Source organism: Anthonomus grandis, chromosome 2, assembly GCF_022605725.1.
Source record: "Anthonomus grandis grandis chromosome 2, icAntGran1.3, whole genome shotgun sequence".
Taxonomy (NCBI): domain Eukaryota; kingdom Metazoa; phylum Arthropoda; class Insecta; order Coleoptera; family Curculionidae; genus Anthonomus; species Anthonomus grandis.
Window position 1 is genome coordinate 34,406,819 of NC_065547.1, and position 24,138 is coordinate 34,430,956.

At 33.8% G+C, this 24,138-nt stretch overlaps 1 protein-coding gene across 4 annotated transcripts in view; it reads right to left on the reverse strand.

Moving 5' to 3' along the window:
• Positions 1-24,138, reverse strand: part of LOC126733496 (ephrin-A4) — a 935,043-nt gene that overhangs the window by 709,119 nt on the left and 201,786 nt on the right. The window lies entirely within an intron of this gene.

Below are 24,138 nucleotides of genomic sequence, written 5' to 3' on the forward strand. Positions count from 1 at the left end.
AGAGGTCTCAAGGATGTAAAGAAGAGTTACTTATAGACACTGTAATTATGGAACAAGCAATACAGAAGCAGAGAAACTTATAGATTATCGTAAGGCTTTCGATACCGTTCCACACTTGGCTGCTTAAGGTCCTTGAGATTTTAAAAACGCTCCACCGCTTATCAATTTATTAAAACATATGATGAGTTTCTGGACCACACAGTTAAATCTTAACTGCAGAAATGAAACGTTAGCGATTGAGCCTATTAAAATACAACAAGGCCTTTTCTAGGGAGATTCCCTGAGTCCCCTCTGGTTTTGTCTGACTCTGAATCCCCTCTCCCATATGCTTAATCAAAGTCAACATGTATTTACCGTTAAAGATAACAGGGAAAACCTATATAATATTACCCATCTAATGTACATGGATGATATCAAAGTCTTTGCTGGGACATCAACGCATGTCAACTCATTACTGCGAACAATTGAAATATTTACCCATGACATTAAAATGGGCTTTGGTATTGATAAATGCAAAACTCAAACAGTTATCAAAGGTAAACACAACACCAACAACTTTGAATTACAAGATGGTAGTCTCATTCGGACTATGGAAGAAGGGGAAACTTATAAGTACTTGGGCGTACGTCAGTCAGCCCATACAGAGCACAAAAAAATGAGGCAGAACCTCCAAAAGGAATATATCAATCGTCTTCAGCAAATTTTAAAAACTAAACTGAATGGTAAGAACTTAATTAAAGCGGTTAATACCTACGCTATCCCTGTCTTAACGTATTTTTTTAGAGTCATTAGGTGGACAAAGACTGATATAGAGGAGATTGAGAGGAAGACCAGAACAACCCTCACGACGTTTCGAACACACCACCCTCAGTCAGCCATCGAAAGACTTACTCTTCCCAGATCCAAGGGTGGCAGAGGACTAACTGATATTTCTTTTCTCTTCAAAAAACAAGTAGCAGATCTTCAGAAATACTTCCTCACTATGAGGGAAACATCTTCTCTTCATAGAGCAGTGGTGCTAGCGGATAACGGATACACACCCTTGAATCTCCGTGCAGGTATAGCAGAACACATTACTGTAACAAGATTCACTATTATGTAATTGATTCACATTAACAGAGCACACAGGCATTAAAGTTAACACATGGAAGCAGAAGGCAACACATGGAAAGCACCCTCACGAACTTAATGCCGAACATGTCGATTATGAAACGTCGAACTACTGGTTGACTCGTAGAAATCTATTTCCTGAAACTGAAGGCTTTATGATGGCTATACAAGACCAAGTGATTGCTACAAGAAATTACCTGAAGTCCTTAAGTACATTACTAAAGATGAGAAAGTAATCGACGATCGATGTGGAAAATGCCTGCGCGTACCGGAGACAATTCAACATATAACATCAGGATGCACATCTCTATCAGCTGCCGAATATCTGCACCGACATAACGGTGTGGCAAAAATTATTCATCAAGAACTGGCAAAACTTTATCATCTAATTGGCGAAACTTGCCCCTATTACCAGTACAAACCAGAAACTTGAAAATAACGACTTTCGCCTCTACTGAGATAGAACTGTTTTGACCGATAGGACGCTGACTTCAAACAGACCAGATATAATCTTAATAAACAAAGCCCAAAAGAAAACCTTTCTAATTGACATAGCAGTGCGAAATAGCAATAATGTCCTAGAAACGACACACACTAAACTTGCTAAATACGCAGATCTAGCTCACGAGTTAAAACAACAATGGAGGCAAGATAATGTATATATATACTCCCTCTAGTTATTTCATCCACTGGAATTGTCCCTTTAACACTGTCCAAAAACCTTAACGCATTGGGTCTTTCCTTCTGGACGATTGTCACTATACAGAAATCTGTTATACTAAATACATGCAACATTGTTTGAAAGTTCCTAAATCTAACATAGCAAAATAATAATAATAATTCTCCTATAAAAAACAGCAAATTTGATACATATTATACAGTAAGAGAATTGTTTTGAATATTCATAAAACCAATTTTATATTTCCTCCTAAATTTATCTGCACGAAGGTCAACAAATTCTGCAGGTATTTTATTATAGCACTGAACAGCATTGTAAGAAAACGATTGCTGTAACATAGCACTCCTATGGACCGGCATGCTTAACTTATTTCTAGCTCTAACATTTACACCGTATACATTTGCTCTAAACAACAATTTATTCATTATGGTCGCAGGTGCCTTTGGGTCGCTAATGATTTTTATCAAAGAAGTGGAAAAGTAAAGCATTCTACGATTGTCCATTTTAAGCCAGTTAATTGTTTTAAAATATTGCGAAATATGATCATATTTACGTAAGCCATAAACCAATCTGATACAGGCATTCTGAATTTTTTGTATGCGCATTTTACAATCATTATCTAAGCAAAAACCGTAAACATAATCACAGTAGTTAAAATTAGAGAGCACCATGACCTCACATAGGCTGCGTTTAAGACTAAGGTTAAGAATGTCTCTATTACTATATAAGAGTTTTAAAGCTGCAAACGATTTTTGAACAATTTTTTTAACCTTCCTGAATCCTTCCTGAATCTCAACTTAGTGTCCATCACAATGCCTAAATTTTTGGCAGCTTCAATAATTGAAAGTTTAGAGCCCTCCTGTTTTATTTATATTTCCAAAAACCTTAAAACAAGATTTTGAGGAATTTAATTTTAAATTATGTTTTTTAGATAATTGATTTATTATATTTAAGTCATTGTTTAAACCAATCTCCGCTTCTTTAAGATTATCAGGTTTGAAAGTTGTATTGTATATCTGCGTATCATCAGCAAACGCTTGCACCTTACAAACTTTTAAGAACTTAAGAATGTCTGCTGTATATACAAGGAAAAGCAGAGGTCCCAGGACAGAACCCTGGGGCAGTCCAGACAAAATGTGAGCCTGATTAGAATAAGAATTATTTGTAAGTATTGTCTGAAATCTATTATTCAAATGAGACTCAATTAACTGTATAGACTCCGTTGAAAAGCCATAATATTTAAGCCTAGCTAGTAAAAGAGTGTGTCGATGGCCTTAGAGAAATCTAAAAGCGCCAGAACAGCATTATGTTGCTTATCAATAGCGTCCATTATATCATCCAGTATGTTTAGTAGAGCTACAGAGGTACCAAAGTTCTCCCTAAAGCCACATTGCGTAGCCGAAATAATGTAATTATCAAGAAAATAACAAAGCATCTGATGGTAAAGTACCTTTTCAAATATTTATGAAATTACTGAAAGTAATACTTATAATGCGCAAGTCGTTATAATTTTCCGGGCTAGCAAGTGTTGATAAGGGTTTACCAATCGAAATTTTCCATTGATTGGGGAAATAGTGAGCTTCTATACAACAATAACCTTATATTAATATTATTTTACTTATTAAGTGTTTCCTTTTTTTCGTGTATTACTTTATATAAAGAATTCTCAATGTACTCTAAAAATTGATTCGCGATAATTTACATGTATAGGATGTGAGGTTTTGAGATATGAAAGATTATTACTGGAACTAATCGAAAAATAAATTTATCCCTGTTATCTAACCCTTGGCACCATTTTAGTCTCTAAATGGCTCGGTGCTTTTAAAGGCATGTAATAAATAAACAATTTGCATATAGATAAATAACTGCAGATAAGAGCGGAATTCTATATTCGTCCTTTAAGAGTGTAAAGATAAAAGCTGATCTAAATTTCAATAAAACAAAAAAGGGATCCGGCAACGGCCGTTATCTGGCTCAATGCGGCTGTCAAAATCCTTAAAAAAACATACAAAAAAAAAGTGGAGAAACGTATTTACGTAGAAAACTGCATTTCCCTTGGAAACTCCACGGCTAAAGGGCTCCCGAATGCAAATTCATTTTCACCTACGTAAAAAGGCTTTTGCACAAACGCTACACCAGGGGGGATTTTCCTCTTTCTCTCACGCTCCGACTAGAGTTATTTTACTACCAGTTTATTTTTACATAAGTTGACCACCTCGCACGGCGATTTCGATCGCTATCGGAGCCACATTAAAATTAATTCCAATTCGATATGATATTTGAACAATATAATTCTGATCCTTATCGGCAACTTGTTTGACAGTGTTCCAATTTTTTTTTCGAAACTTAATTATATAACGACCGTGACTAATCCGATACATGCACATTATCGCATGGAAATTGTGAAAAAAAAATGGTCTTGACTTAGATTGGGAATATTAATTAATTAATTGGGCGTGGCAAAGGCAGATATTCGTAAGATCTCGTTTTTTCTTGTATATTTACCGAGTCGATCCCGAAACAATTTAAATTGTTTGTTTTCGTATCTGGATGTGTTTTGACATGGCCGTTATCGGCCTACGCTTTTAACGTATCATGGATTGATTGCCTGTTTTGACTGGAAGCTATTAAGGCAATTAGAGTTGAAAATTTTCCAGAAATTGGGTTATATTTAGAGAAAGAAAGAAGACGTCTTGGGCTGTTTATTTGCTTGAAGTGTCATTATTGTTTTCTCATAGAGATTTCAAGATTTAAAAAATATAGGCAGCTGTTAATAAATTAATACTTGGTTGCAAGATCAAGTATTGTTTTAACTATAAAACCACTATACTCACAGGAAAAAACAGTAGATGTCATTTTTGTAAAGCTAATCAAGAATTACAATTTTCATAATAAGTATTTATATAGTGCTCTCAAAGATATACCATTGATCTTTTGACCGCCAGAAAACCCTAATTATCTGTATGGTCATAAAAACACCCAAAATTATCATATTTGTGGTCAGAGCCCGATTAGAAATTTAATATTTACTTGCATTGCAAAATATTAAATAGGTACGATAAATGGCACAAAATGTATGTAAATATGTGTATATATTTATACCTGAGTTTAGTCCAAATTAAAACTTGTGCTGTTAGGTCTGTAATTATTATATCTACTTTTACGTCCGAAATTACCTCCCTAGGGTCTAGATTAAATAAGAAGAAAATGAGTGTGACAGTTTCAGTTCTAATAAAGTACTTTACGAGTTAACTTAAAAGCCTAATGTTGTAAGCAAGAAGTGATTTACAAGTTATTTTTTTGTGGAATTATAGCGCAAAAATGTGGCGACCATAGGCAGGTTTTGATAGTAACACCTGCCATCCTGTAGTAACACCTTTAGAAGAAGGCATTTAAGTTCCTAAATCTACTATCAAGACATTTTATCTTTGATGATGCTGCAGTCGAGACGTGTGGTTTGACACAAACATATTTGTCTACAGTTAAGGATATAATAGAGAAATACACAATTTCCAGGAGAAAGCGAAGCGACTCCGGGTCCTTAAAATATGTGGATAAGAGTGATTTGATCTATTAAGAAGAAAAATTTATCAGATGCATGAAGAACAATCAATACCTACTGTGGCTACCCTAAGAAAAAGACTATTAAAAATGAAGCAAATATTTCTTGAAGCATATTTAGCTAAAGAAACATTTTGCTTAAAATCGGCTTTAACACCTTGAGCCCCGCGTGCCCAACGGTGGGCATTTGGATTTTACTTCCAGGGACCAAATTTTCATTCTGGATATTTTTTGTTAATATTTTTTGCAGTTTATGTTGTTTGTGGATCAATACTCTGTCGACTTTTGGCTGTTTTTGTAATTTTTTTGCGGTGACCCACGGGTGGGCACGTGGTCCCAGAATGCTTTTTTATTTTGGGACCGAATGCCCACCTGTGGACACTAGCTTTAATGTGTTTTTTTGTTTCAGAGTTAAGCAAATATGGCTAAGAAATATCTATCGGATCAGGAGTTGGCAAAGGAGCTGGAGAATCTGTCCAACGACGAGTCAAAAGATATAATAGAAGACGAAATTACCGGATTTTCAGATAATTCGCTCGTAGATAAAGATTTTATTCCTGTTGAAAGTGATCTATTATAATCCGGTAATAATTCAGATAATTCTGCCATATTATTATCCGAAGACCAAGATCTAGACGATAACGTACCTCTAGCGACTTTAACTACTAAGCAAAAATGGGATTACGTTCAAAGAAACCGACTGTCTTTCAGTGAAAGCCCTCAGAATGTTGGTGTTGTTTCAGCTGTTAGTGCAGACTTTGCAGGGAAAGAACCAACTGAATTCTTTAACTATTTTATCGACGATGAGATGATTAATCTATTTGTGACTGAAACCAATACGTTTGCTTCACAGCGAATTGCTGCGGCAATAGCAGATCCAAACCGGAAGGCCAAGGTGCCGAAATGGGTGGATACCAATCCCGTGGAAATGCGAAAATTTTCTGGCATTATATTATGGATGGGACTTCTTCCAATGCCTCAGTTACGGGACTATTGGTCAACCAAATCGTTATACCAAAATCGCATACCCACAATCATGAGTAGAAACAGATTTGAAGGTATTTTGGGCATGTTCCATGTAAGTAATAATGAGAAGGACAGACCCTCTGATGACCGACTTTACAAAATATCTGAATTTCTTGACATGCTGCAAAAGAAATTTAAGTCCTCCTACATGCTCGAAAAAGACATTTGTATCGACGAAAGTAACGTCCCGTTTCGAGGACGCATTTATTTCAGACAATATATACCCAATAAGCGACACCGCTACGCTATGAAGCTTTCCAAGTTGTGTGTATCTGGAGGATACACCTGGGATTTCAAAGTATATACCGGCAGAGAAAAATCAAGTGAATTTGCAGTTTCTGAAAAGGTAGTCATGGAATTGATGGAAGGTCTTTTGGACAGTGGCCGCACACTTTACACGAGCGTATCATTAGCCAAAAGACTGATTGACCGAAAATCGCATTTAGTTGGTACAATTAGAGCAAACCGCAAAGGTAATCCTCAGGAAGTAATAAAGGAAAAGTTGAATCGAGGTGGAATTGTAGCTCGGCAAGATAATGACAAAACTGTAGTCCTGAAGTGAAAGGATAAGAGAGACGTCATCATGCTAAGCACCAAACACGATGATTCTACCGTTACTTTAGCAAAGAAAGGAAAGGAAGTTATTAAACCGAAAGTAATTGTTGACTATAATCAGGACAAGGCCTTTATCGACTTGTCGGATCAAATGTCAGCATACGCGCCTTTTCTAAGGCGAACTTCAAAATAGTACAAACGCCTAGTGTTTCATCTCATTACTGCTACAACAATAGTAAACGCGTTACATCTTTACAATAAAATAAACAAAAAAAAATCAGCATCACCACTTTCAAAGAAGAGGTAGTTTCAGGTCTCATTGAAAACGACGAAAAACTTAATACTGTTTCTCGTCCTTCCACGTCAAGAACGCAACGCTGCACGTTAAAGGAAGTGGAAGGCCAAAAACGAGTTACTCGAAAGAAATACACTAAATGCTATAGCACCATGTCAATGGCTCACAATGCTGCGTACGCCCGAAAAAATGCGAAAAAGGTCAATACAATTTGTGTACCGTGTAATATTCCCCTTTGTATTACTTGCTTCCAAAAACATTTGGCTTAAAACTTTAGTGTCAGCAGTTTCTTTATGGCAGTGTGTATTTCGTCAAACGTTAGGTCGTTTTAGTAAGTTTTATTATATTTAGGTTAGTCATTTTTATGGTATTTTAAGTTTTGGTTACATAAGAAAACGACTGTTTTTTATGACAATTTATTTTTAAGTTTTAAGAGTATTTTTTCTGTTTTAAGGTAATATAACATGGTATATTAACTCAAATGTTGTTTTTTTCTACTCTTATAAACTAAAAACCTAAACTATCCAAACTGCCCAACCCAATATATTTGTTGGCTCATCCTGGGACCAGTCCGTCGTTTGGTATAGGCAGAATCAATGTAATCCACGCTCACGGGTGAGCACGCGGTCCCTGAATAAGCGATGCGATGTGCCCATCGGTGGGCATGTGGTCCCAGAAAGCAAACTCGAAATGCCCACCGGTGGGCACGCGAAGCTCAATGTATTAATATATCTTTGAGTGTACTATACCTCCTTAAACTAATAGATTTCGACATATTCAACTAGAAAATCAATATGCATTCGAAGGTCTAATTCACAGCTATAACTCAAAAACTACAATAGTTACATGAAATTTACAAGATACTATTTTTATAAAGTTAATTTAATTTCTATATTTTTTTATAATATCCATTTACCTTCTAAAAGCGGTAGAGTTTAAGGTATTTCAAAAATAAAACCGAGATGAAATTCCAAGGTCTAAGGATCACTGATCAGTACTGATCCATTGCCAGATATAACTTAAAAATTACAACAGTTACACGAAATTTGCAAAATATTATTTTTGTAGAACTAAAAGAGGGAAGACGTCTAATGTCTTGGGCTGTTTATTTATTTGAAGTGTCATTATTGTTTTCTCACAAAGATTTCAGGACTTAGAAAATATAAACATCTGTTAATAAATTAATACTTAGTCGAAAGGTCAAGTAGTATTGTTTTAAAAGCTGTAACTTTAAAATCACTATACTTACAGGAAAATCAGTAGTGCCTTTTTTGTACAGCTAATCAAGATCTACAATTTCCATAATAACCCAATAATGACCGTCTCCTAGAACTGATAAAACTGAATATTTCAAAAATAAAATCAATATGCAGTTTCAAGGTCCAAAGATCGAGTACTGGTCTATGAACAGCTATAACTTTAGTTAGTAAATTTAGAGTATCTAAAAATGAAGCAATTTGGAGTTTTTACAAACAAATGAGAAATATAATAATGACAACAAAAAACTATGGAAAGCAATACATAATTTACATTTAAAAATAAAAATAATTTCTTAATTAACATTTAAAAATCCCAATGCTATAACTAACTACTTTTCTTCGGTAAATAATCCTTTATATAATTGCCCTGCGCCAGCAAATTTTTCTAGAAAACGCCAATTTTCGAAACAGTTTAAGTGTCTCATTTAAATTGGCAACGGCGAATGAAATTTCAACAATTTTATTATAAATGACTTTAAATCAAATGCGTATGACTGCGAGGGTATTTCAGCTGAAATAATTCAATACTGTAGATATTCTATTTCAAGAAATGTGCCTTTCGCAAGAATCATAACACTACTTCGGTGTTAGCTAATATAATAAAGGATATAATAGCTTCTATTGACAAGGGCAATATATAATCCTTAGTACTGATGGACTTTTTCAAAGCGTCTGATACCTTGGATTAGGAGGTTATGTGTGGAAATCTAGAGTATTATGGATATGATCAAACTGCAGTCGTGTTTTTTCAAGCATACCTTAAAAAAATTATGGTAATGGAAAACATTATTATACATACATACTTCAGGTATATATCAAGGTTCAGTCCTTGGGCCAGTTCTTTTCTTGGTATATAACTCTGATAGCTTCGCGTTGTAAAAAGTTGTAAAATACAAGATTTTGCAGATGATACACAATGACGGCATTCATTTAAAATAAATCAGGCTGCAAGAAGCTGCAATGGAAATTATTAATGATCTGAAAGCAATATATAAGTACGTGCAGCAAAATAACTTAAAACTTAATGCGTCCAAATGTTATAGTATGTGTTTTGGCCAAAAAAGAGGTTGCCTCTGAAGATGTTCTGGAAATCGGATCTTAAATTATATGTTAGTCTAACAAAACTACAATTTACCGACAAAGCCAAAAATCTGGATCTCATTTTTGAAAGACTTCGCATTAAGACTTCTTTATATGAACAAAAGCATAATAAATTTTAAGCTCAGAAAAAAGTTTTGTGAATTTTTAGTATTGCCTATTCTCAACATTGGAACATAGTTTATTATCCTTGCCTCGATAAGTTCACGGCTTATAGATTGAAAAAATTTCAAAACACCTGATGCAGATTAATATTTAGCCTTAAAATATGATAAGAGTATCATATAAAATTAATGAGTTGAGTTGCCTTCGTATAGAAAATTTATTTTAGTGTTTTTGTCCATAGAATTAATATTACATCTTCACCCCTCTATTTGTTTAACAAATTAGTACATAGAGATTAAATACATAATGTCAAGGTAAGCTTTTTGGATAGGCTAATCCTTCCACGGTATTATTTAATATATTTCAGATGTAGTTTCTAGTACAATGCTGTCATTATTTCCAAAAAGATTCCGGCAAGTACAAAGTAAAATGAATAAAGCGTTTGACAAAAAATGGATTTCGTAAAAAATTTAGAGAATTTTAATTAAAATGAATTAAATGTACGGGTAAACTGGTAGTGTTTCTTTCTATTTTTTTTAGTTTTTTTTTATGAGTATGTATTATCTATGTAGGCAAACTGGTTGGCTTTTAAATGTTTGTTTTTCTTTGTTTTTTTGTTGTTCTCAACAGTATCAACTTTTTTGCTAAATTAAAAAGAACTTTTTTTTTCCTTTAAAATAATGTATAACACTTATGTCAAAAAATTACAAAGTTCATTTTTCGCGGAGTTAACCATAACTACGGATGCAATTTGTCGTATAAACAATTATTATTGTTTAATAATTTAGCGTCATTTACTGAAAATTCTGCAAAATATTATTTATTTGATTTCACTTTTTATCTTGTTTCGTAGTTCTTATCTTGTTCATTTGATGTTTCTTGTTCTTGTTGGTGTTAAATAGTTTTTTCGTATCTAGTTCTTTTCGTTTGTTTTTAGTGAACCAGTACCAGTGAAGAAAAATTTTACATATTGAAATGTTATATTACATATTGCAAATCTGGCAATTGCCAGATATTTGGACCTGTGTCCTGAGAGACAACTGTCAGGTCCAAGACTATTCGCTATGCTTGTCATGAACCTTAGAACTCATGGAAGTTTTGAAATACCAACGCCAGAAAATTATCAAAGGGATAATGAAGCTCGCGATGAACAATTTAGACCGTTTTAATGCGAACCCGAAAACATCGACCCGAAAAGCTGCAACTGATATGAATATCCAAATGACTACCATTCAAAGAGTCCTTAAAAAAATATCGTCCATAAAAGCCTACTATTTTTCAATGTTTAAGGGATACAGACTACCCAAGACGATTAGAATTTTCAAACTGGTTTGTAAGACAATGTCAAGAAATACCTAATTTCAACAGGAAAATTATTTGGACCGACGAGACGTTTTTTTGCAACTGCGGAGTATACAACAGGCATAATCGTCATTTTTGGGCTGCTGAAAATCCTCATAAAGTGGCTGAACGTAGGCTACAAGTAAGATATGGATTTAATGTATGGTGTGGTATGTATGGTAAGTTAATTACCCACTCCACAAAATTATTTTCAAGTAAAATGCTATAATTGTTTTTAGATAATCACCTTATTGGGCCCCTTATTTATCACCAAATATTGACAGGTCAAAAATATTTAAATCTTTTGGAAAAGCAGATATTACCTGCCGTGGGAGCTATAATACCTGAAGAACAAATACGGAGCGAAGTGTGGTTTCAACAAGATGGTAATACTCGGCACCTTCAAAACTTGTTAACGCAAGCATTTAACAATAAACTTATCGCGAACCGCGGTGCTGTAAATTGGCCAGCTAGGTCTCCAGATATTACACCCTTGGATTTTTATATAACACCCTGTGCAAGGTAACTAGAAGTGTTTTAAAGAAATGTGAAAAATGTTTTAACAAAAATGGCCGTCATTTTAAATAGTTTCATTTAATATTATTGTTACAAGTAGTTAATTATTTTATTTAGAAATTACGTAAAAGTATAAGTTAGCAAGTTAGTGAATTAATAATAATTGTGTGTACGACAAAATGCCAATAAAAACCATGGCCAATTCAGCGAAAAATAAACTATTTAATTTTTTGACGTAAACATAAAATATTTTTATAAAATGTTAATGTTACTTAATTAAATGTTATAGATCATTTTAAAGGGACAAAAAAGATCTTTTTAATTTAGCAATAAAACAAAATGACCGCCATAAGAAAAAAAGAAGTTGAGGATGGAATCTCAGAATCGAAACGTCTAAAATAAAAACTGAATTCAGGTATGCGTTGTCCTTAAAAAGTTGTCCTAATACAGTCCTTTTTCAAAAATGCACCTTTTTGATTTTTTCCAAATATTTCAAAATCGGAAAAAGATAAAATCGTTCTGAAAGCGGCACTTAATTGGTAACTAAATGCCCTACAACTTTCTTTATTTAGCCAATTTTCTATCTCTTATAGTTTCCAAGATACCCTTACATGTACACCCAATTTGGGCCACACTGTATATAATTAATATCTAAACGGAGTTGAGATGGTTTCGAACCTCTACAAACGAAAGTTTTTTGATTAAAAATTATTGTTAGATAGAATTATTGTAAGATGTTATAAATGGCTATAACTGCCAAAGCATATAAAAAACTTTTTGATAAAAGTTTTCCTTATTGCCGTTAGGAGTTACATAGCCCTTTATATTTTTTAACATCTAACAATTCAATTTTTTTTTACCAAAAAAATTTTATTTGTAGGGGTTTGCAACCATCTCAAATGCGTTTAGATATTTATTATAGAAAAAAGATTAATTCAAATCCTTTGGGAGCCTTTTTCATTCCTTTAACATTCGACTTTTTAAGTAATTTTTACAAAAAAGCTTTAGTTCGTAGAGGTTTATAACTACTATAAATCAATTTAGTTATTGATTGTTAACATCTGGACGAGAAAATATGAAAATACCTTATGAATTTCAGGACATACGGGCATATATCGATTAAATAACATTGGACGCGGACTATAAATAGGTTGCTGGCAAACGACATATGCTGCGTTCTAGATTTTTAGTTGCATTTTAGTATTTTTAGTTGGATATCGATCGGGTTCTAGCTTCACAGATTGAAAAAATATCTAGAAAAACAACACAAAGTGGCAGCTTCGGATACGTGCATTGTAAACATAGAGGTATTCTACGTTGTCAAGTTGCTTTTTTTCATTATCTTTTTTTTAGAAATCTTTTTTTTTATTCTGAAAAATTTTTTAATTACTCTCAAAGTATATATTATTAGTCAGCAAATAAACGAAACTTTTAAAGAGTACACTTTTTACCTGTTACCTGTTACAAAATACAACACATTATAAAAATATGTAGTGGATTAAGAAAATTATATATCGAATGAAAAATTATAAAGTTTTTTAGATTTGACATCATTGTCTGAGAGATCGTGAACTCAAACAACCTCGCCTATGGTTTGCAGCTAGGCTTATTCTAGGCATTCAATATTCTAAGGCCGTAACTCAAAAACTATTGGACTAATAAAAAAAATGTAATGACCAAAGTTGTAGATAATCACTTTTGCCATCAAAAACTTTCTTTTGATTTTTTTGGTAATTGGTATAGATATGGAGATAATGGACTTTTACATTTTAGATAAGTGGAAAAGCGAGTTTGTCCATATAAGGATCCATTTTGCGTTATAACTAAAAAGCTACTGAACCACTGAAAAAAGTATAATGGACAGAGTAGAAAATAACATTTACTGTCAAAAACTTACTGATCTGAAACTAGCTGTTACAGATCGTGCTATCTCATAAACCTATTTATAGTTTCTGAGAAAATCAATTTTGATACTTTTGAATTACTGCATAAAATTAAGATTCTCCTTATACCTTTCAATTGAAAAATATCAACTGAAATTTCACAACTAATCAAGACCAACGAATCTTCTACCCGGGCTTAGTAACACTGAAAATATTCAAATTAAAAAAAAATGACTTCTTTCATATACTCGTTCCCCATAATCACCATAAACAGGATCCATTGAAAGATAAAAAATGAAAAAACCTCCGATACAAAAGACAATTTTCAAGGGTCCATAAAGAAGCATAAGTGGTCGACAATGCGAGTGCATTATCGAAGGCCCCGCTCCGAGTCGGTTTTCTTATCAGTAACGAACACACCCAGGCCATTCTAGGGGCCCCATTTTCTCAATTATAAAATAAATTTTATTATTTTATTACAATCGCACACCGGCTAATGAATTTATGTATGTGGTGTCTTTATATAAAAGATCTGGTCCTCGATATCCGTATCGGGGACACGGTAGGTTTTTTTTTCGACGGGTAGTAACCCGCTTTTAAATTGTAGATGTAAAGTGCCCTAAAAGGCCCTTTTGAGTGGGGAATTCTGCGGTGTCCGGTAAAGCGACGATGACGATGCACCCGACACTCGCCACTAAGTGCAGGGTTTAATTGAGTTATGTGTCGTGCACTTTTTTAATGGCCTGAATTATCTGAAAAAGAATTGTTCCTTTGTTTTTTTTTCAAGAAATAGCATTATTTGAACAAGTTTAAGGATAATTTTTTATGGAAAAATGTTCGTTTTACAATTTTGATCGTTCCACTTTGGTACTCTTCTCTGGGGTATGTTAAATCTGGCAATCTCGCCGGCCATTTCTTTTTTCCCCCTTCTTCCAATCCACTGATCTGGAAAAGCATCACGTAAAAATTGCCTCACAGGAAGAACATAGTGGAGTGTTGCTCCATCTTTTTTAAAAATGAAAATAAATCTTTGTTTAAGTTACCCCCATGAATATCCAACTGATTTTCTATTTCGGTAAGAATTTTAGGTTGAATGGTGGTTTTCAACATTTCCAAATTTCGCCGTTAAGGTTACCATTAATAAATAGAGGCCCGACAATATTGTCACCCAATATTTTTGAGCATTTAATCAAATAAAATAGTAATTTATAAAACAGAGTTCATATTACTTCACTTATAGCTTTCTTTGACCCTGTATAAAATTAGGGAAAAATTCTTATGCTGGTGAATACTACTCCAAAAGACCTTTAATTTAAGGTTACATAAAAGATATGGCGCCATTTAAAATTTTGGGGTGGTTAAAATATTCACTTATATAAGAATTTCGACAGCCCTCTCTCTCTATAGCCAAGACAGAAAGTTATACGCATTGTCTTTATTGGCCAGAAAAAGTAGCATAAGTCAAAATAGAATGGAAGTTGCTGTAATATGCCGTTAGAGGTGTATCTCATGAAGTTACCTGGCCTAGAAGTCTGAATAAAAACAGTTATCGAGACAGTATTTTTGAGAGATTTACAAGGTATTGTTGCCAAGTTATTCCAGCATCTAGATGTGCTTTCAGAAACTTAGTTTCAGAGTTTTAGTTTCATTTTACATTTAGGCAAGAAATCATGTACAATATTTATGCTGTTCCCAAGAGTGAAGTTATTACTTTGAGATGTTGGATTGTTTATATAAAGATGATTTGCTAAAAACTATAATTGTAATTAGGATTATAAACTTCTGAGGGGTGATAGCTCGTAAAATAATTGATAAAAACTTGTGTCATCAGCAAATCATACAGTGTTGACTTTTTTACCTCGGGAGTCAGTTTCCCATTTATAAAAATGAGGAACAACGTAGGAGCTTATACCAATCCTTATAGTACACCAAATTTCAGAGGCTGTTTTTTGGAATTACATCGGTTGAAAGCTAAATAACGCCATCTTGATAATTTAGAAAGATAGCTTTTTTTAAGAGACTGATATATATGACGCAGTCAAATGCCTTTGTGAGGTCAAAAAATTACAAGCAAGAGTATCAAGATATGTCTTAAAACCTTCCAAGATTTACTAGTGAAGTGATAAATAGCTAAGCTTCTGGACTTGTTTTTTCGGAAACCAAATTGATTTATGGCGACGAGTTTGTTAGACTCAAAGTATTTGTTAATTTGATTTTTTTAAATATATTCTTAAACTTTTGACAATATTGGCAATAGAGGTATGGGTAGGTATAGGTAGCACTAATTGTTGCAGTCACCTATTGAGCCTTGATTCTTAGAGAAGAGAGGTACTACCTTTGCAGTTTTGAAAACTTTATGAAATATGTTGCAAGATTGGGTTATTAATACAACAAGATATTCTCATGGTAATACCGCCTAAATTTTTTCTGGTACTATTTTTTATCTCTGACATATGTAGCTATATCAACATCACTAAACACTAACAGAATAAAACTTAAAAAATGGTATGTTTTTAAAAACTTGTCTTGTTGCGTTATAACTCAATATAGACTAATGAAAAAAAGTATAATGGCCAAGGCATAGATAATAGTTTTTGCAACTTTTCAATGTGTTTAAGTTTTACATACAAATTCTTGCGTTTCAATTGACGCTGCTCCAATGCACATGTACGATCAAAAATGACTAGTCAAAGAAAGTTACCCTATTAAATGTAGATCCTTATACGGTAAAACTTATTACGGTAAGAAAAATAAACATGTTTTTTACATACTTTTTAAGATCAACATACCGTTGCTTCGTCGTGTGAATAGTTAAATGTTTCAAGTTTTGTCAACAAATTGGGCTTGTTTATGTACCTTCCGACAGATTTCTTACACTTTAGGTTGTTTCTCTTTTTGGAGTTTGTGGTGTTTTTCGATCTTTATTTAATACTATTACAAGTAAACCTTCACAAGTGGCTTATACTTCCTGCGAATATGCAGAAATGCACTATGTTTATGGAGTGTGATAGAAATGCTACATAAATGTGCATCAGTTATACTTGGAATGTTAGCTATTCCTGGTCACTCATGGAAACTAGGAAGGCCTAGGAATAATAACGATGGACAAGATATTATTGTATATATTGCAACAAAGAATTTAACAACACATTTCCTCATAATTAACAGGAAATCTGTTATATCCTTATCATGTGCAACTTCAAGCACTTCTGGCCACTGACTATGAAAAAAGGATTCAGTTTTGTCGGAACATGCTGCATCTTGGAAATATTTTAATCCTAAGATGGTGAAAAATTATTGTTTACAGCATCAGTTTTCGGTTAATCTATGGGCGAGGATCATTAAAGGCAAATTAATTAGACCATTAGAACTACCAGGTAGCCTTAAACGCGAGGATTATTTACTTCTTTAAATTATTTAAAAATTTCAAATTACGGATTATTTACTACTTTAAATAATCAATAGATTAGAAAAGGAGGAATCATCCAATGGCCGCCGCGCTCACCTGACCTGAACCCCATAGACTTTTTTCTATGGAAATATTTCAGGTAGTTCACATTTGAAATATCTATTGTGATTTTTAGCAGCAATAAAAGCCCTTTTTTAAATTACTTATAATTAGTTGTGGGATAAGTGATTTTTGTCCAAAAACGATTTACTTAATAAAAATGTCAATGAAAAAAGACTTGTATCACTTATCTGAAAGTATTTCACCGTATAAGAATATAGAATCCTATCGAAAATAAATAACTTTTCCTGATAGTTGTAAATTTTTTGTAGTAAATTTGTTTGTGTTAACGTTACTTGAAAAGCAAGTATTTTGTATGATAAAATCGGATAATAATATATATTAGACTGAGATCCCAGGCCCCCCAGACGTTACTTATTTTCCCCCGTTCGAAATTTTCAGAATATGTACAGTAATATATGTCTAAGGACACATACATACCCGCTAGCTTGGGTACGAGGTCCTTTTACAGGTAACACGTAAGAAGGGACGTAAAAATATGACTTTCCTTACTTAAATTCTTCCTGCTGCAATAAAATTTAAGAAAAATTTTTGTGCAGGTGAATACTATTCTAAAAGACCTTTAATTTAAGATACCACAAAAGTGATAGTGCCATTTAAAATTTTTGGGTTGGGATGCATCGGGACCAAGGGGTTACTCATCTTATAACCAAAATATGCTGTTTGTAGTTCCTCCTACCTGTATAATATTTGTACCAAATTGCGCTTTTCTACTTTTTTAGTTTCAGAGATATTTGCAATAAAAGTTTTCAAATTGACACCCTGTATATTATTCACTGTTTGTTGCACGTTCAACAAAATCTCAACCCATACAACTGTCATGGAAATTTTTAGACCTACCCCATAAGAAACAACAATAATCTTATACCTGACTTTAGCCATCTGGAAAGATCCAGAAATGACTTAATATATTTAGCAATAAAAATCCTAAATTCATATCAACTTAAATTAAAACTCTTCATCTCAACCAGTTCACAAAACAAATCAAGAGGTATCTTGTGCGTGATACAATCTTTTCATTTGAGGAGTACCTCGGGTCCATTTTTAATCTGTAATGCCGTTTTAGTACTTGTTGTCTTTATAGTTTTTAGCATTTTATTTGAAATGTTAATCAAAGTTGCTTGTATGATTTTATTTGTGTCGTTTAATATATTATTTAATTTAATTAAGTACTGAATTTGTATATCTGTCTATCTATTTGGTGCAGATATTATCTTGTGTATCTTGGTTTGCAGTAGACTCACTTTCCAACTTCATCATGAACTTTATGTTTCGTCTAATGTTATTGATGTGCTCCAGAAAATTTACTAGTTCTGTATCACCTTTATCCCAAATAATAAATATGTCATCGACATATATATGTGTATTTATGAGGAGCACGCTTTCTCGAATCACTACAAGTATATATTATGTTAGCCTTGGAGATAATGTCGAGCCCATTGCAAGTTCTTTGTTCTGGGCGAAAGTAGGAGTTACGACACATCTCCAAAAGGTCACTCACTCACTCTGTGAGTCTGAAGCTTTTCTTAGTGATGTTAAGAGTTTCTCCGATGACCATATTTGCATAAAAACTATCAACATCAAGCAAAGAGAAAAACATTAGAGAAGTATTAGCAGTAAATAGCCAACAAGTCAAACGTGTCAATTCTTCCAAATACCGGGGTTCCTGCTTAATGAGAATTGGGACGGTATGCAAGAAGTCCGTGTAAGAATCGAATAGCCCTCGCATCTTTCATGAAAATGACAACAATATGAGGCAGTCACCATCTTCAAAATTATCTCCGAATATGAGTTATTCGTTGCAATGCATTTAATATTTTATATTACGTTATAGAGGTATGGACACTTACTGACGCTATGTGCAGAAGCTTTCGAAATAGGGTGATATCGAAAAATAATCAGGATATCTTGGATGGACAGAATACGTGCACATTTTGAAAAACGGAAAATATGAACTTTTAAGCTTGTAATAGAAGGCAAAAGAGGCTTAGGTCGTAGGCGTACCTCATACCTCAAAAATCTCAGGCAATGGTTTAAAGTTAAGAAAAGCAATAAATAAAAGGTGTAAAGAGCGTAGATCACACCAACGTTCGAAGAAAACATGGTACTTGAAGAAGACGACGTGCTAAACGTAATAAGCAAAAGAGACGCTGCATTAAGCAATGGATTAGTCAACGTGAAAAATATACCCATCTGAATTTATTAAATTTTACTAAAGACACAGACCCCGAGGATTACATTGCTTCTTAGTGTACTGATTTGTTTGTTTACATCGTCAATGGTCTCATTCGGTTCGTACTGGACAAAAAATTTAAGCAGAGCTTAAATCATATATCATATCCTCTCCTTTTTCTCGGTCACAATATTCAGATATACTTGAATTCCACAATTCGGGCATAGACCTATATAGGTCTATAAATTGCGTTAAAATATATTTTTTTCCTTTTTCTTCTGCTTCACACAAATCCGATGAAGCTATCGCGCTCAGAGCGGTCGTTTCCTGAGTTTCTTTCATTGTGCACGGTTCTCAACTTATCTCTGCCTCTGTCTCTGCACGGTACACGATGCAATTCAGACTGACACGGTCAGTATTTTCATCAATCAGTTTTCAGTTATTTTTTTTCCAGTTCGACTAACAGTCTATCAGTATTTGTCCTCACACGATCAGTATCTGACCGTGTGAGGGGCGCTTTAGTGGCCTGAAGAAGTTTGCCTATGAGCTGAGTTTCGTACGAGGGAATTGTAGTGGCTGGCATATTCCGATGTTGGTGAATTCCTGAAGCTGGTGATAGGTCGCAAAGAAATCCCTTTTTTTGTGTATTTTAGGAAGCCCATAGTTTGGTCCGCAATGCATTAGAAAGATAAGCAGAATGCTTTTTAAGAGTTCTGCAATTTCTTCCCTCTACTATTGGTAAGGGATTTTTTTTTGATGGAGATTCCCGACCAGTTGGTTCGCAGTACATATTATCCTAGTTGATAGTAAGTAATAACATCCAGGACCAATGACAAATTAACCCCAAGCTTAATACTTTTTTCTTCAACCTTTTCAAAAGACCTAATTTAAAATAAAAACAAATCATCTCGATCCAAAATGGTCTTCAGTCATCATCGCCCAATAAACGTTGTTCTCTCTCCCGCTTATTTAACATCATACAAGTCAACAAGTTTACCCAAGCTAAAGCCATCATATCATTATCTCTGAAAACATAAAGTAACAGTACTCCGCTCGCACCTCAATATCTCCCGATCGCTCGTTTTGTTTTTATTGCCTTTTAACGCTCTTTTTGTTTTTCATTTTAAATGGTCCTCTCGACTTTGCATTTTAAAATGTTTAAATTATCATACCGGTTTAGATTAGGAGACGCGCGAGGGCGGCCTTCTTTTCCTCTCATGTGATGTCAAACGGACCTCACGCAAGCAATTTTCAATCATACGTCGATTTTTCAAAAATTATTGCCGAAGGATTTTATGCCCCACTTGAAAACTTACAACTACAGGGGAGATTTATCGTGTTTATGAACACATCGCACTCGAATTTGATTTGGGTAATCTCGTTTTAAAGGTCCGGACCGGTTTATGGGCTCCATAAAATAGATTCGTGATGGGTTTGTCTGGAATGAAGTGCCCGGGAATTATTGCCGGATTATACGGGGCGGGAATTGGATTGAAAAATTTTAACGAGTCGTTTCTTAGGTGTAGAAGATTTATTTTAAGACGAACTGTTACTCAAAGTACGAGTTACGTTTTTCCGGACATCTCTTTGAAGGCACAGTTTGGTTCATAACTCACAAACTACTAGACTAATGAAAAAACGTGTAATAACAAACGTTTTATATTACAAACTTTTCTTTAAAAAGACATTCCTTACATTTTTCTTTTCATAATAGTGATATTTCCTGTGAAAATCCGGTTCTTCTTATTTTCTCTTGAAGCCTCATTTTAAAACATTTCTGTATGTGGAAATCATAAATTTTCTTGATTGATTTAGCCTCCTTGGGTTGAAACGCAAACGGCCCTTATCACCCCCCCATCTTGTGAATTATTTTCCCACAAACATATTAAGGGTACCTTAGATAATCCCTTACAGCTACCGATAATGATCGAAAGTGGCCTAAACAGCAGTTAACATGGCATTTTATTGCCAACAACTGTCAAAAAGGACACGGGGTCATAAAAGTGAATGTTTTTTCGGTTGCCAACAGTTGCGGGCAATTTTTTTTATTCGAAAAAAATTCAAATTTTTTATAAAGGTTTCTTATAGAGCTTATACACAGTGAGAATAGATTTTGGGTCTTTAACTCAAAATCTATTGCGGTAATCAAAAAGTGTATTTACCAAAAGTGTATACTGGAAGTTCGTCCATTGAAAACGTTTATTTGCATTTTTTTCGTTAATATAATAAATTAAGAAAAAATCGGCTTGGAAGTATTTAGTTTATAGATTTTTCTTTCAGAGATATATTTTGTTTAAATCAAAAACTACTGGACTACTGGAAAACAGTGTAATTACTAAAAATGTAGACATAAATTTGGTCTATTAAAAATTTTTCTTGGATTTTTCTCGTAAATAGAATGAATTATGAAAAAATCGGCATGGAAGTATATAGTTACAAGGCAAAATTAATTTTGAGCTTCAGAAGCACAAAATTAATTTTGCGCTTCTGAAGGTATTTAACTCGAAAACTAATGGACTATCGGAAAAAATGCTAATTACCGAAAATGTACAATGAAATTTTGTCTATCAAAAACGTTTTTTTGCATTTTTCTCGTAAATATAGTAGTTTCCGAAAAAATCGCCTTGTAAGGATTTAGTTGCCTTTAGACACATTTTGGTCTTTAAATCGAAATACACTAGACTTTTAGGAAAAAGTGCAATTATCAAAAATATAGACTGGCATTTTGGCAGTTAAAAAATATATCTTGTATTTTTTTGGTAAATATCATAGTTTATGAAAAAATCGGCTTAGAAATATTTAATTACTAGTTTTACAAAACTAATTTTGCCCTTCAGAGACATATTTTGGTCTTTAACTCGAAAACTACTGAACTACTGGAAAACAGTGTAATTACTAAAAATGTAGACATAAATTTGGTCTATTAACAACCTTTCTTGCACTTTTCTCGTAAATAGAATAGATTGTGAAAAAATCGGCATGGAAGTATTTAGTTAGGGTCAATTGGGGTAATTGTGGACGATATTTAATGTTTTGACTTGCTAAACGATTTTTGTGGACAACACGCATTATGTTATATATGTAAATTAGCAGTCACATAGCTCATAGTATCTTCTTTGATAATTACTAGTGGTTTTCTGTAATTACAAGTCATATTAAGATAAAAAAAATATATTCAATATGCTTGTCAGTTTCCATTTGCCCCTACTCTTTAGGGGTAATTGTAAACAAGCATCTCTTGACACATTTACTCTACCAGAAAAAAACCTGGGGCAAATGTAAACGAACTATATAAAGTCGCTGTGTAGCAAAATATTTTTTGATATAAGTCGTGTTTATATTTACCCCAAAATAATGTGACCTTAAAGGTTTTGCTTGTAATATAAATGAAAAATCGAGATAAAAGTAAATATTTTCCAACAGTTCTGTTTATTTTAACTAAAACTAAACTATTTTTGAGAACGCTAATAAAAGAAATTTATTCTAAGTATGTAATTATAATAATATTATAGGTATAAAAAATTAGTTTTGCTCATAAACTGGAACTATTGCTGAAAAGTTGTATAGTATTCTCTCTCCCTTCATTTGAATGCCAGGATCGGGAAGCACACCAATGATTTGATTCAAGGTTATATAACTGACATCAGTTTCAACAATGTTGAAAAGCATTTTTGATGCATCCCAGGATTTAAGACCAGTCACTTTGATTTCCGTTAATTTTTCATCCACAGCTTCAATTAAACACACATATTTAAAAAGAGTAGTCTTTCTCTTTCCACCTTTGAACTGCACAAGAATAAATTTCCCTGTGGACAAGTCTGAACTCTCGACTGTTTCAAGCTCTATATCTTGTTTTTCCGGTTCTCCCCAATCTATTTCATCATCAGTATCACCTAGACTTATTTCTCCATCAGAACTTTCCGACTCTGCAACTGGTTCACTTCTAATTTTTTTCAATTTCAGCTCTAACTTTTTGTTGTCCGTTTTCGGATTAGCCTTTTTTTTCCTTTATTTTTCTTCTTCTCTTCTGCTTCTCTTAGTCTTTCCAAGACTTGGTTGGTTGTTAATACTTCTCCATATCTTTGTTGCTTTAATCTCGGTATGACTTGTTTTTTCTCTTCAACAATATCTTCACGGCGGCTGAGTGGCAAGAAAATGTTGGTAATTTCTGTCGATTTACTGATAGACGATGACGTCGATAGTTGTGGACTATGGGTAGATGCCACTAATAATTTTTGGTAGTCAGTTGACGATGTAGAAGGCTGCTGTCGGCTTTCAGCTGATGACACTGAATGATGTTGACTACAACATGATGAAGTTGAAGGCATTTGATCGTCGACCGTGGGTAGAAGGGGGTTTGGTTCAGAAATTGCAACAACAGTTGATTTAGAGGATACTGGTTGGATAATAATAGCATCGGATGTTACAGATTTCGGAGCTTTGAGGGCAGCTTCGTATTTGGCCAAGTCTTCTGGTGTAAATTCATTTTGTGGGAATTTGGTTCGATCAACTGGGTATACGCCAGTATTTTTAAATCCAGATATAATATTGCTAGAAACCATAGACTCTTGCCAAGTAATGCCAAGTAATTCGGTAAATTTTTCCTTAGTTAGCCGTCCACACCCTCGTCCCATTTTTACCAATTGTTTATTCCAGTTCACCTTTAAGGGTCCGAAGACACACTTGATCAAAGGCTGAAGCTTATCCGTAAGATGGCTTGGAAACTTTATCAAAATAATATTATTTTACATTGCCTCTTCAATAATTCTGACGCTCATATGACTGCTGTGACCATCATACAACAGTAGAACTGCTTGATCTAGAAGGTTTTGGGAAGTTCTTAAATCTTTAATGTGAGGTATAACCCTGTCGTAACCACTGGATAAATTGCGGCTCCTCCATCCATCCATTAGTGGAGGCCGCATATAGAGTTCCTGGATAGGCGCTATTGGAAGTCCAACGAGCCTGAACTCCAGCTCCCTTGAATACGATGAGCGGTGGAAGTGCT